At 32.2% G+C, this 14,323-nt stretch overlaps 1 pseudogene; it reads left to right on the top strand.

Moving 5' to 3' along the window:
* Window positions 1–1,723: 1,723 nt before the first annotated feature.
* Window positions 1,724–7,628, top strand: LOC117922029 (annotated as a pseudogene).
* Window positions 7,629–14,323: the final 6,695 nt, after the last annotated feature.

The raw sequence follows: 14,323 nt of genomic DNA, 5'->3' as shown, positions 1-14,323 counted from the left end.
AGTTCACCATAAAAAAACTTGGACAATATCTCTTATGTGTCTAGATTACAATCCAAAAGGCTAAATCATCCAATCGTATCTCGTTTGATACTTGATTTAATCACAAATATATTGATAAAAAACAGAACAAAATCCTATAGCATGAAAATACTAATTCAATTAACCTATCTATATGCATAATAAAATCATGAAAAAAAGTTGTACAATACCTTCAATATATCTAACTTACATAAAAAATAACAACATGACTTAATCATAAAATATGAATTTTTAAATTATGCCAAACTTTCCTTGACTACAAAAAGGGTTACTGCAATAGGTGTAGGAAAAAGAATGTTTTTGTTATACTTGGAGAATTAATTTTCAACAAATCAGGGCCCTAAAATTAAATTTAAGAATTTATATTAATGGAAAAATATCAAAACAAATTAAAGAGATCATGAAATAATTTAATTTTACAAAACAATTTATGGTGTCCAAAATAGAGTGAAAAAATGGACCTATTGAAATATTGGTTTATATCTCTTAATTGAAAAATGATTTTAGACTCAAACAAAATTCTATCAATATATCTGGGAAGTCTACAACATTATGCAATCATGAGAAAATTTTTAGAGAGATATGAAACAACCTGATTCAATTTTTAATTACAAAGGTTCAATAATTCTAAAAAAACGACAACAAGGTGAATAATCCAAACATCACAATAAAAAATGAATAACCAAAAATAAAATTGAAGGCAATAAAAATCAAATAAAGGATCTCTTAGCCACTATCATTTGTTATCAAAAGGCCTCAATCAAGTGAAAATAATTTCAAAGAAAATAACTCTAATCTTAATTCTAATAGGCATCAATTAACACGAGATCAATTAACCATTCATCAACTTCTCAGCAATATATCATCAACAATCCGATTAACAACAATCAAAGTGGCCTTCATTATCAGATATGCAAGAAAATTGACAAAGAGATGATCGGTTGATTGGAAAAAAAAATATATATATATAGATAAGAATAAATTAAAAATTAATATTTTCATTCATAAACCTAATCCTCCCCCACCAAGTTTATTGACTTTATTGGGCTTTCTCCATGTGTTAAATGACTTCAAATTCAATAAAATTTCATGTGTTAGGTTTATTAACGAGTTTTAGAGCTCAAAAACCAAATCAAGTAATCCCAAAATTTCACAGATCGAAAGTGGCCTAAAATGACTATTCGCAGGTTCTCCTTTGCGCATAATTATATATTTTTAATAAATAAATAAACTTTATTTAAATAAAATTAATGCATTGGATTCTTTGATTTAGAAATATATCAATTCCATAATTTTTTTTTTGCAAAGACACCTACTGGTCATGCAATCACCATCCTCATATCAGAGGCTCCATAAAGGTAAGAGAAGCTTTTCGTTGAAATAAAATATATCAATAAAAAATACTTGAGAGTCCCAAAATTCCACAAACGTGGTGGGGGTTGGTGAAAAAATCCATAATACTTGAAGTGGGTGAAAAATGAATTGATAGAAGTGATGGGGGTTGGTGACTTGGTGTTGTGCTTCTATCCATTCCAAGTTTCTGAAGTTTCTCTCTTCTCTGCCCACCCAGCACCTATCTCTCTGTCCTTGATCTGTATCATTTTAACTTAATTTTATTGCAAAGAAAAGCCTGTCTTACCTTTATGGTGATTGGATGATCAGCAGGTGTTTTCGGAAGGGAGACACACATATTTGTAAACTTAGATATATATATATAGAGATATATCTCTTCAGTTTGGTGAGTTAGAAAATGTGGAGGCTCAAGGTTGCAGATGGAGGCAATGATCCCTACATCTACACCACCAACAACTTCGTGGGAAGACAGATATGGGAGTTTGATCCTGATTATGGAACTCCAGAAGAGCGAGCTGCGGTCGAAGCAGCTCGTGAGAACTTCTGGAAAAACCGATATCAGGTTAAGCCCAGCAGCGGCCTCCTTTGGCGGATCGATGCAGGTGATTTGATCCCATCTATCTCAAGTCTTGATATCACAACACATATTGCTCTGTCATCTGCGTCCTAGATTGCAGTTTTTCACTGAATATACATGTCTTCCATTCATATATCTTGTTTTACGTAGTCTAGCTATATAGCTTTTCTTATTTTGTTTCTTTTTGTTTGATTATAGGTGATGATTTGCATGAAAAAATGAACCCAAGAAAGAGCAAGATATGGGGTCCTCTTTAGAATCTTGTTTTCACCTCCAAACAAATCAATTGGTCATTGTTCTTGCACAATCAATTTTCCTAAAAATTTAAATTTATAGGATTTGGACACAATATATGCGAGCTCGTATATATGTAGCACTCTCTCTCATGGACTCTAACGCCCTCCCTCATGCATAGGAGCAAAGCCAAAAAAATGACTCTAAGGGGAAAAATAGAAGACTACCACTTTGCTATATGTTCACTTTATTCAATATATATATATATCACTTCATTTCCTAGCTCCACTGCGCCTCATGCATGTGTAGCCTCCTATTTGATAGATATATTAGGGATACTATAAGCGTGGTTTAAAATATCGATAAATACAGATATATCAATGCTTGGATTTTATGAATATATCGGAAATATTGGTGGATAGTTTGATAGAAATATCAATGAAATGAAAATTATTCAAAATTCATGAAAATATTTGGAAAAACTCCAAAAAATGATAAAATAAATAAAAATACACATGTTAAAGTTATTTTGTAAGTGTAATTGACATATGTATGACTAAGGAGAAAAATATCGGTAAACATGGATATATGAGTCTTAATATACAATTTATTGTTTATCTTTTCAAATTAATTTTAATTTATAAAATATTAGAACTTCATTATTTTTTTATATTTTAGTAATTTTTTTTTGAATAAATTTATATTTTTAATATTTTAAAATAAAAAGATTCAAAATTAAAAGGATAAATATAAAAAATTTAAAAGTGAAGTGATAGTAATTTTTTAAAATGGGATTAATGAGATAAATGATGATACATTTAATATTAAAACTATAATTTATTTAATTTAAATGCTTTTAATAATGTAAAATAAATGATGGTGCATATATAATTTTTTTAATATTTATATTTTTTATATTTAATTATCATATAAATGATATAAAACTATAATTTATTTAATTTAAATGCTTTTAATAATGTAAAATAAATTATGGTGCATATATAATTTTTTTAATATTTATATTTTTTATATTTAATTATCATATAAATGATATAAAAAAGTCTTGTTAAGAAAATTATAATGTTAGTTTTTATACTTTTATAAACAATTAAATAAAATTTAAAATAAAATAATTAGATTTTTTTTAATAATAAACTTTAACATATTCAAAATTGAATATATATTAACAAAAGTGAGCTTACCCAGTGGTAGCCAAGTTTCAACCCAAATATTTCGGCTTGGGTTCAATTCCTGGTAAGCTTGCGACATTTCAAACCATGGCTACAAGTAGGTGATTTTGGGCCTTGCCCTAGGTTGAGAGACCGTCAACCAGATTGTTCAATAATGACAGTGAGACCTATTGTATAATCGAGTTTTGATATCATGTTGAACAACCAATTTCCTAAAAAATTAAGTTTATAGGATTTGGACTCAAAATATATATTATGCACTTTAACAATTGTTACACCTATTTTGACTCTAATAGTCCCATTTAGCTTGGAACAATTGTATGAATAGATGTTTATAATATATATTATGCACTTTAACGTTACACCTATCTTGACTCTAATAGTCCCATTTAGCTTGGAACAATTGTATGAATAGATGTTTATAATATATATTATGCACTTTAACGTTACACCTATCTTGACTCTAATAGTCCCATTTAGCTTGGAACAATTGTATGAATAGATGTTTACTATTGAGGTTAATTTACCTTTTCTTTTCTTTTAAACTTGTTCTTCACTAACTCCCATTTCATTTGGCCAAAAAAAAAAAAAAAACAAAACCTGCAGTTTTTTAGAGAGAAGAATTTCAAACAAACAATACTACAAGTGAAGGTTGGGGATGGTGAAGCAATTACATATGAGACAGTCACAATAGCATTGAGAAGGGGTGCACATTTCTTTTCAGCCTTGTAGGCTAGTGATGGTCATTGGCCTACAGAAAATTCTGGCCCATCGTATTTCCTTCCTCCCCTGGTGAGTCTACTGAACACCCTCCTCACCTTCCTTAAAATCATGTATATGGACCATTTTAATAGCCATTCTCAATAGAATAATTTCATGGAAAATGCAAGTCATGTGTTTATACATTACAGGGCATCTTGACACTGTATTCCCTGGAGAATATCGTAAAGAAATTCTTCGCTACCTATACTGCCATCAGGTATATATATTTTGAACCTAGTCATCATCATAACCTCATAAATGGGCTTAGAGCTTTGAAGTATGAAAATGGTTTATGTACATTGCAGAATGAAGATGGCGGGTGGGGATTCCATATTGAGGGACACGGCACAATGTTTTGTACAACACTCATCTACATTTGTATACGTATCCTTGGAGAAGGGCGCGATGGTGGTAGAGACAATGCTTGTGCAAGAGGGCGTAAATGGATCCTCGATCGTGGTGGAGTGACATCTATTCCCTCTTGGGGAAAGACTTGGATTTCAGTATGGCCACTTGAAACACAAGTTCACATTCATCCTATACAATGCATTCTTGTGTGATGGACTGAATCTTATATGATATTGCTTCTTTCGTGTAGATTTTTGGCTTGTTTGACTAGTCAGGAAGCAACCCAATGCCCCCAGAGTTTTGGCTCTTCCCTTCTCGTCTTCCTATGCATCCAAGTTTGTGCTGTAGTCATCTACTTAAGTGCTTGAATTTCACATCTACTTCTGCACTTAATACATTTTACATCATAGAGTCTTCTTACATAAAACTTGGAATTGGTCACACGGACTTGAAATGTTTAAGCCAAAAGTTGTGTAACTTTAGCCTTATACAATTATAAGATCACGCATGAATACTTAAAAATTGAACCTGGGGATGGTTTACTAGTCTTTCCCATGTCTACTTTGGTCTAACTTTCATTTTCCTATCGTTGGTCGAGCTTCTTGTAATTTGAGTCCATAAATGCAGTAAAAATGTGGAGCTACTGTCGGTTGGTTTACATGCCCATGTCATACTTATATGGTAAACGATTTGTTGGCCCAATCACGCCTCTTGTTCTAGAATTGAGAAAAGAGCTCTTCCTTCAACCATATAATGAAATCAATTGGAAGAAAGTACGACATCTTTGTGCGAAGGTAAGTTTTGATTTTGTATGGAAAACTTTTCTTTTTCCTATGAATATGCTTCGCATGCATGAAACACATTCAAAATTGTTTATTGCAGGAGGATCTCTACTACCCCCATCCCCTAATACAAGATCTGATGTGGGATAGTTTGTACATATGTACCAATCCTCTTCTTACTCGTTGGCCCTTCAACAAGTTGAGACAGAAGGCTTTTGAAGTAACAATGAAACACATCCATTATGAAGATGAAAGTAGTCAATACATAACCATTGGATGTGTGGAGAAGGTATTTTTTCAGTAATGGATAATGACTATTCAGACAATATGTCACTTCTTTGAGGTACTGATATCGCTTAAATTGAATAGGTATTGTGTATGCTCTCATGTTGGGTTGAAGATCCAAATGGGGATTATTTCAAGAAGCACCTTGCAAGGATCCCAGATTATATATGGGTTGCAGAAGATGGAATAAAGATGCAGGTTAGAAGACAAGTTAATTCAATCACTAATCTCCCAAACAGTTGTAGGAAAATTAGATAATATCTGTTGATCTTTTTCTTAAAATTTTTCACGTATGCAACTAGTTTGAAGCTGCTTTTATCCTTTTCCTACCTAATTGGTTTTGAAATTGTCGATTATTGCATAGCTTTGCTAGTCAAGAGTGGGACACTAGTTTATCCATTCAAGCACTGCTAGCTTGCAATATGATTGATGAACTTGGACCTGCACTCAAGAAAGGACATGAATTCATAAAGGAATCTCAGGTTTGATCTTGAATTCCATCGTTTATTTCTTTAGTTCAACCAGAATCTACTTGGGTTTCTCATGGTCTATTTACTTCATACTGCCTGAAATCATGAAGGTCAAGGACAATCCTTCTGGTGACTTTAAAAGCATGTACCGCCACATTTCCAAGGGATCGTGGACATTCTCAGATCAGGATAATGGTTGGCAAGTTTCTGATTGCACTGCAGAAGGTTTGAAGGTAACTCTTTTTGCTCACACACTTCAACTGAATCAGGGCTTGCAGATTAACTAAAGTTACTTGGTTTATTACTGAAGTCCCCTCTTTGTCACAGTGTTGTCTCCTATTTTCAATGATGACACCAGAAATTGTTGGTATGAAGATGGAACCTGAACAACTATTTGATTCTGTCAACATCTTGCTTTCTCTACAGTTGAGAATCATCTTCCTTACGCCATTTCCATGGTTGTCCCCATCACAAAATAGGTCATAACTTCTTAGTAGCAATAACCCCAATTTTTTAAACCACTGTAGAGTAAAAATGGTGGTTTAGCTGCATGGGAGCCTGTAGGAGCTTCAGAATGGTTGGAGGTAAATTACTTCAACATGTTTAAGTAACTTCAATATTTCTGCATTATCTCTCTCTTTCTAACTCTGTGTTCTTTGAATCTAAATCAATGCCAATCTCTTCTCTTTTCGGCTACTTAATCCCACTGAATTTTTTACAGACATTGTCATCGAGCATGAGTAAGATTCTTGATAATAGACCAGCTTTCTTTCCTAACTTTGCTAGATTTAACGTCCTTGGAGACTAACAAAGCAATGATGCAGGTATGTTGAGTGCACTGCATCAACAATTATTTCATCACAAATGCTGCTAAGTACATTTAAGACATGCAAATGCCTGATGGCTCATGGTATGTTTCTCAACTCCACTATTATTATTTCACTAGGGAAATCTTTTTTTATATATGCAGCGTAGATCCATTTAAACAAAGAAACATCTCACCAGGTATGGTAATTAGGGAGTATGTTTCACCTATGGCTCATGGTTTGCGCTTGGGGGCCTATTAGCTGCTGGCAAGACTTACCACAACTGTTTTGCTATTCATAGAGCTGTTGGGTTTCTACTCAAATCACAAAGAGATGATGGTGGTTGGGGAGAGAACTGTACTTCTTGCCTGGACAAGGTAATTTTTACATGCCACCTATTGCTCTGTTTTCTGGTAGAAACATGGACAAAAACAAGTAATCCTTGTGCTTGGTGATATAGAAATATACACCCCTTGAAGGAAACAGGTGAAATTTGGTACAAATCAGGTGGGCCCTGATGGGGCTGCTTTCTTCTGGGCAGGTTAGTTTTTACAGTTCCATCATCAATAAGCTTACCTGGGTCTTCTACATTGCTTTCACAATATGGCTTCTCCCCAAATATTTGAGTCTAACCTTTCCTTTCTAACAGGCGAAGAGAGACCCAACACCTCTTCACAGGGCTGCAAAGCTGTTGATTAATTCCCAAATGGAATATGGTGATTTTCCCCAACATGTAGCTCACTTGAACATGAATAAAAAACAAAAGGAGCAACATTTTAACATGGTTTTGGGAAATGGAAAATGATGTTCTTTTGTAGCTGACTGTATATACTGGGTGGTAGTCTAACCATTTAATCATCAATTATCTATGACAGGAAAACACTGGAGCCTTCATGAAGAACTACATGTTACACTATGCAACTTATAGGAATACTTTTCCATTGTGGGCTCATGCACAGTATGGTGGGTGCCACTGCCTTAAGGCTGGTTGCATTGCCATGTTGTCAATGCATCTGTAGCATGGTTCAAAGTCGTGGTATCGGTCACTGACTCGGAGTGTCCCGAGGTGTATTGGTCTCGATGTGTTAACTTGGTATCGGATGATACGTAAAATAAGCTAATTAGATAATTCAAAAAATTATAAAAATATTATGTAAATCATTAGAAATATATATACAATTAAATAAGCTCAAAAACTTAATAAAATAAAATTGTCTCACATTTAACATTATTTAAATAGTTATAAAAGTATCCGCTCAAAGTTATTTATGATAATGCTAATAAAAGAATTATTTATTTCAAATATAATAACATTTTTACTAACAAACATACAATACAATAATCAATTCCATGTTCAATGACGAGGGGGTTCAAAATCATCACCATCAATCCTACGACGAGTATACAAATTGGGATGGTAATTCCCATAGTGAGGATATGGTTGAAAGAGTTGTTCATAACTCGAATATGTTAGCTGATATGATTGACTTGATGATCCATAATCAGGAAAATATGGTTTTGAAGGCTGTTCGAGATCAACACCATATTGATAGTATCCAAAACCTCGATAAGCAATGCTACTACTACTAGAAGATTGATCATATCCATAGGAATCACTAGCTCATGTTCTAGTATTTGAATATCCCTCTAGATGCATCATTGGAAATCAATCAAAATCATTTCTACTAAAAGTACTGGAAGAGCTATCACGGTCTCTAAAGTTGTGATATGATCTATCATCTACTCCTCTGAAATACGACCTTGATCTTATACCCATATTCTGTAAGTGCTCATCAATACGATGATAATTTGATATATGATAATCATGCCCACTAGAATAATCATCATCACTAGGAAATGTAGTTAGTCTTTCCAAATGCTTTCATTGTTCTCGTATCCCTGGTCGATATCCATGATTTGTATCTTGTGTGACATTAATTATTATCTCCTTGTGCCCATGACATGCTAGGATCTACTTGACTAACATAACCACCCCCAATGCTACCATCTCCTCCAATACCCTCACCAATGCCACCAACTCCTCTATTGCCCCCACTAGTGCCACCACCCCGCCTATTACTCCCATTGTCACCATCATCACTACTAGAACTTGAAGAAATTATTCTAGGGACCTTAACTTTATGACGGGAATCAATATCTCTTTCTTGTGTAGCATTACTTGTACTCCTACTAACTCTATGATTTGTGGCACCATCATCTTCATGAACTGTTTCTCTACCTTCTTCATTAACGGGAAGACCTTTTATCCAACCAATCCAAATTATCAAATGATAAAATAGGCTCCTCTCCTTCTCGTATCCACTCATATAATATATCATCATCATTAAAGATATGATTCAAATCAATTGCATTGTATAAGTCTTCATTGTTTCGCTCTTGCATCAAATTCTTAACTCAAAATCGCATATTGTAGTGCACATAAACTAACTTATGCAACTTTTTCATTGCCAAACGGTTGCGCAACTTTGTGTGAATCAATGACCACGTGCTCCAATTTCTTTCACAATCTAATGAAGAACAAGTTTGGCTTAAAATTTTGACAACAATCTTTTGTATATGTGGACCTTCGTCGCCATAGTTGTTCCACCATTCAGCTATAATAAAGAAAATGCATACTTATTAATCACTATGATATATTTAACAAAAAATGATGATAATTTCTTATTTTTAATAGATGTGAATGTATTGAGTACCTGGAAGAGATTGATTTATTGCTTTCTTTGTAAGTGCACTTCCAAATTCTCCTTGGCCGTCAACAAATAATTTCACCTACATCATTAACATTTTTTTTAATGCACATTACATATGAAAAATGTATTATATAAAGGTCACAAACAATTATTATACCTCGTTAATAGCTTTTGCTTATCTATCCAAATTTGGTTCTAATCTCTTGATAACCTACTTTAGTTTAATTTTAATTTCTAGATGGTTGGAGAAATACTTTGAATATTGGAACATTGGATTTAAAAAATATGCTGCCATAAGTTAAATAATGATCGGTTTATAATAATTTGTACTTGAAAAAAATAATAAAAAATATATAAATAATTTTTTTATTACATGCAGCATGCAAATGTCCGTGCAATTGACCTTCCCACCTTCTATCAATGATTTTCCAATACTTTTCCCATTGCTTGACTGATGCCTTGATATCCAATTTTTCTTTGTCCACTGCTTCATAAATGATTGATAGTGTGGGCTTTTTATCTTGATCAACCAATTTCAATACTTTGACGAAAGGTTACATGATGGTTTGAACTTCCCCTGCCTTCTTCTAAAATCGATTAGTTAAGATAAGGTTGGATACCTTATCTCTTAAACTTTTTCTACTCTTATCTTTATTGAATTCACGCCACTCATTTGTTGTGCACATTCTCTTCAAATTAGCCTCATAACATATAAGACTCTCAAGTGAAATGGATTCAGCAGCAAAATGGGTTATTCCTGGCGTTAACAGATTTCTATCCTTGGTGAACACTTTCATCAAATTCACTACTTTCAAGCTATTATAAATAAATCCTATTATCATCTTTGCTTGATCTAATGTCTCCTTAATCTGCTTCATGCTTGAAATATCTTCAAGCATTAAATCAATACAGTGGCTACAGAAGGAGACCAAAACAAATGCTTCCGCTTCTCCATCAATAACATACCGACTGCTTTAAAACTTGCCTCATTATCAGTGACTACTTGAACAACATTTTCCTCCCCAACCTTCTCTACAACTTTATTCATAAGGGAAAAAATGTAGTATGTTGTCTTAGGTATGTTGGTAGTGTCAATTGAATAATGGTATATCATATTTCTATCACAATAAATCATGAAATTGGTGATAGGCTTTCTAGTCCTAGAACTCCAACCATCACACATGATTGTGCACCCATATATAGGTCATTTAACCTTCAATGTTGTTATATATACCTCAAGCTCTTGCACCTTCTCTTTAAATATATATTTCCAATTTGGTATCCCATGGGACCTTTGATGCTTAGACCTGCTTCTACTATGGTATCAATCATTGATTGATAGTAAGGCCCATTATCAACTACATTAAAGGGTATTACATTAAAGAGAAAGAATTTAGAAATAGCTTTACCCACTTTCTTCACGTCTCTAGTAGAAAACAAGCTTTTTATTGATTTTTGCTTTGATGAGAACATGTAGGGATCAATTCCTTTTGGAGGTATGCTTGCTCTTTCTCTTACACTGAAGCTACCTATCGGTTTGCGCTTAATCCTAGCATTAGAAGGTTGTGAGGAACTAGTACCTTCTGATGCTCTTGACTACCTTCTTAAAAAATTTGACAACTTTCTTTCATTGCTTGTTTCATTTATCTTCTTTCAAAATCATCCATAACAACTTCCTCAATTTCATCATTAAAATCACCCTCATCAATTTCATAGAAATTTTCTTTATTTAAGGAGCTCAAAAGTCATTCATTTTTTTTTTCTTTAACTATGGTTTTTCTTTTGAAGTATTAGACATATGTTGTCTAACACTATGTGACACTTCTATCGGTACACGTGGACATCCTTCCACTTGTCCGGATATATGTCCAATGTGTTGCTTTAATCTTGTTATACCGCAATGTATAACTTTCCCACAATATTTACACTTCGTGGTTCTTCTACTACCACCAACATGTTCTGCATGCTCTGAACCAATATCATGTTTTGAAGCTATTTTGAAATTTTAACCTAACCATGTATAAAAAGGAAAACAACTTACTTTTCAAATTAAATATATATAAACACATTTATATAAGAATTATAATATTCAATTTTCCACTCACTTATATGTTTCATATTGTTACCATATAAAAATAAATTATACTAAAAAATCAATAAACACGATCTCACCTAAGTTCACCTTATTTTATTTTCCACTTATTTATATGTTTTTTAATTAAAATAAATAATAGTTAAATAGATGAATATTTTTATAAAACATAATTCTTTTAAAAAAGTTTGTTTTGATAATTATTGATTTCCTATTGTAATTTAATTGTAGAATATTATAAAATAAAAAATCTACATGATATAATGAAATAAAATTGACTTAAATATAAATGTAATTTCTCTATACCATGTAAATGCATACCCTTCAATCCATATTATATTTAAATCAATTTTATTTCATTATAATACATGTAAATCAATTTAATATTATAAAATAAAAAAATTACATAATTTAATAAATTTAAAATATAATCTCAACATAATAAAGTAAATCAAATTTTAAATATATTTTTAATTGATTCAAATTATGTAATTTTTTTAATCTAATCTCAAATTATGAATCAAATTAGTCAGCAAAATATAAGTTACCAATTTATATAATTTGATTCAATAAATTAAAAATATAATCTCAACGTGGTGTGACTATGGCAGTGTGGGTGTGTTGATTTAAATAAGGTAAATTAAATTTTACCTTTATTTGTTGACTTGTCTTCCCCAAGGACCCAACACACCACGATTTGCCTGTTATATTCCCTACACACCACGTTCTACAGACTATCAGACCTTCCCCAACACATTAACTGCTACTACACAACCACAATCGAAGGGAAAAGGGTTACAATCGAAGGGAGAAAGGTTGCCTTGCCGACGTCCAGTCACCGTTGCAGCACCGGCGACCCACCAAAGATGAAAGATCTACACTCCGACAATGGTAGATTTAATTAGGGTAAAGTAAGTAAATCTTCAACCGTGTCTCATCCTTTGTTGTTTTTTTCTCTTTTTAAAGGCTTTTGAAATAGTCATGCGTTTGTTTCAAACTTGTTTTTTTCTTCTTCTCGTCTGATTTCTTTAAAAATATTGATTCTTGTTGTGATGGGAAGGAGAGAGAATCACTTGATTGGGTTTTTTTTATCAAGTCGGTCGAGTTAACTCAGAATATCAGTCGAGTCATCCGAGTCCAATTGATTCAAGGCCGAGTCAGGGTATAAATCTGAATCTGGTATTGGACTCATAATGGCCAGCGTCGAGGCTGATATGACTCGGTCGAGTCGTATCGGACTAGGCCAATTTTTTGAACCCTGATCTATAGGAGAAAAGCTCAGATAATGTTGAGTAATGTCGAGGCCTTTGAGTAATGTCAAGTAAATGAAAGGTTTTTAAAATCAAAGTAGGTTCGAAGTCATATTGTGTGGCCAAATCCATATATTTCAAAATTGGGATTGAAATAACGACTTTTAGAAATTATTAATTTTTGCCAAAAAAAAATTCAAAATTTTAAATAATAATTATTTTAAAAAAATTGATTTTGATATTCAAAATTTGGAATGAAATAAAAATTTCCAAAAACTAGGATTTTATTTTATTTTATTTTATTTTTCAAATTTCTATTTTGATTGTAAAATATTCATTTTCAATTTTTATGTCCCAATTATTCATTCTTTTTGCACTAATAGTTATTTTTATTAGAATAGGTTTGATTTAATTATAATCTCTATCCATTTTTCACAATCTAAACCTATTTCCCTCACTTTTTGAAAAAACCACCATTTTTGCCTCCAACCCTCTTTTCATATCCCGCCATTTTTGCCCCCAACCCTTTTTTCATATCATCCCGATAACTTAACCTCTTTCAAACATAGTAGTGGGAGAAAGATGAGAGGAAAAGAAAGGTAAAAGGTCTTATGTTCACAAAGAAATTTTTTTATGTCAAATGAGATTTTACCAACATAAAAAACTCCACACTTTAAAGATGCTCTCTGATCTCATACCTCAATTTGTAACTCTAGTTCTCTGTCACGTTTCCAGTAGCATTTCTAATCAAAGGTTTTTTTTTGTACCTATTCATATTTGTGAGTTATGGTAGATCTAGATATGGGTTTTTCTTCATCTTACTTACTATGTTTTTTATTGTTTATTTCGTGAAGACCTTGGGAATTTAGGGATTTGAATTTTGAATTGGTATTTCTATGTAGTTTAGTTTCTTTATTTAGCAACTAATTTACAATAGGAATCCATGTTGAATAAAAGCTAGATTTTTCTATTCCAAATTTGTGCATTTAGATGCGATTTTAGGGTTCTTTTCTATAGCCTTTATTGTGATAAGAGGTGGAAGGAAGAACTAGTTTTAATTGGTTGTTATTAAGGTAGTTATAAATCTCAGCTTTATATTGCATTTGGTGGAATTATGAGTTCATAACTCACAAAATTTCCAACCACATTTATTTTCTTTTTTCATGATTGGGTTTATTATGAGTTCATGACTATAGTACATTTATTATTATTATTATTATTATTATTATTATTATTATTATTATCTGCCAAAAATCCTTTTTGATTATTATTGCCAAATATCCATTTTAATGGAATTATCTCTCAATTTAGTCATCAAATGTGATTTGAGAAATACAAACACATATATACATATGAATTTTAAGGTTTATGATCCAGAAAATTCTTATTGTTTTGTTGGGTTTAAAATATTAAGAAAAGTTGAT

Source organism: Vitis riparia, chromosome 9 (genome assembly GCF_004353265.1).
Source record: "Vitis riparia cultivar Riparia Gloire de Montpellier isolate 1030 chromosome 9, EGFV_Vit.rip_1.0, whole genome shotgun sequence".
Taxonomy (NCBI): domain Eukaryota; kingdom Viridiplantae; phylum Streptophyta; class Magnoliopsida; order Vitales; family Vitaceae; genus Vitis; species Vitis riparia.
This window is presented reverse-complemented; position numbering and strand designations above follow the sequence as displayed.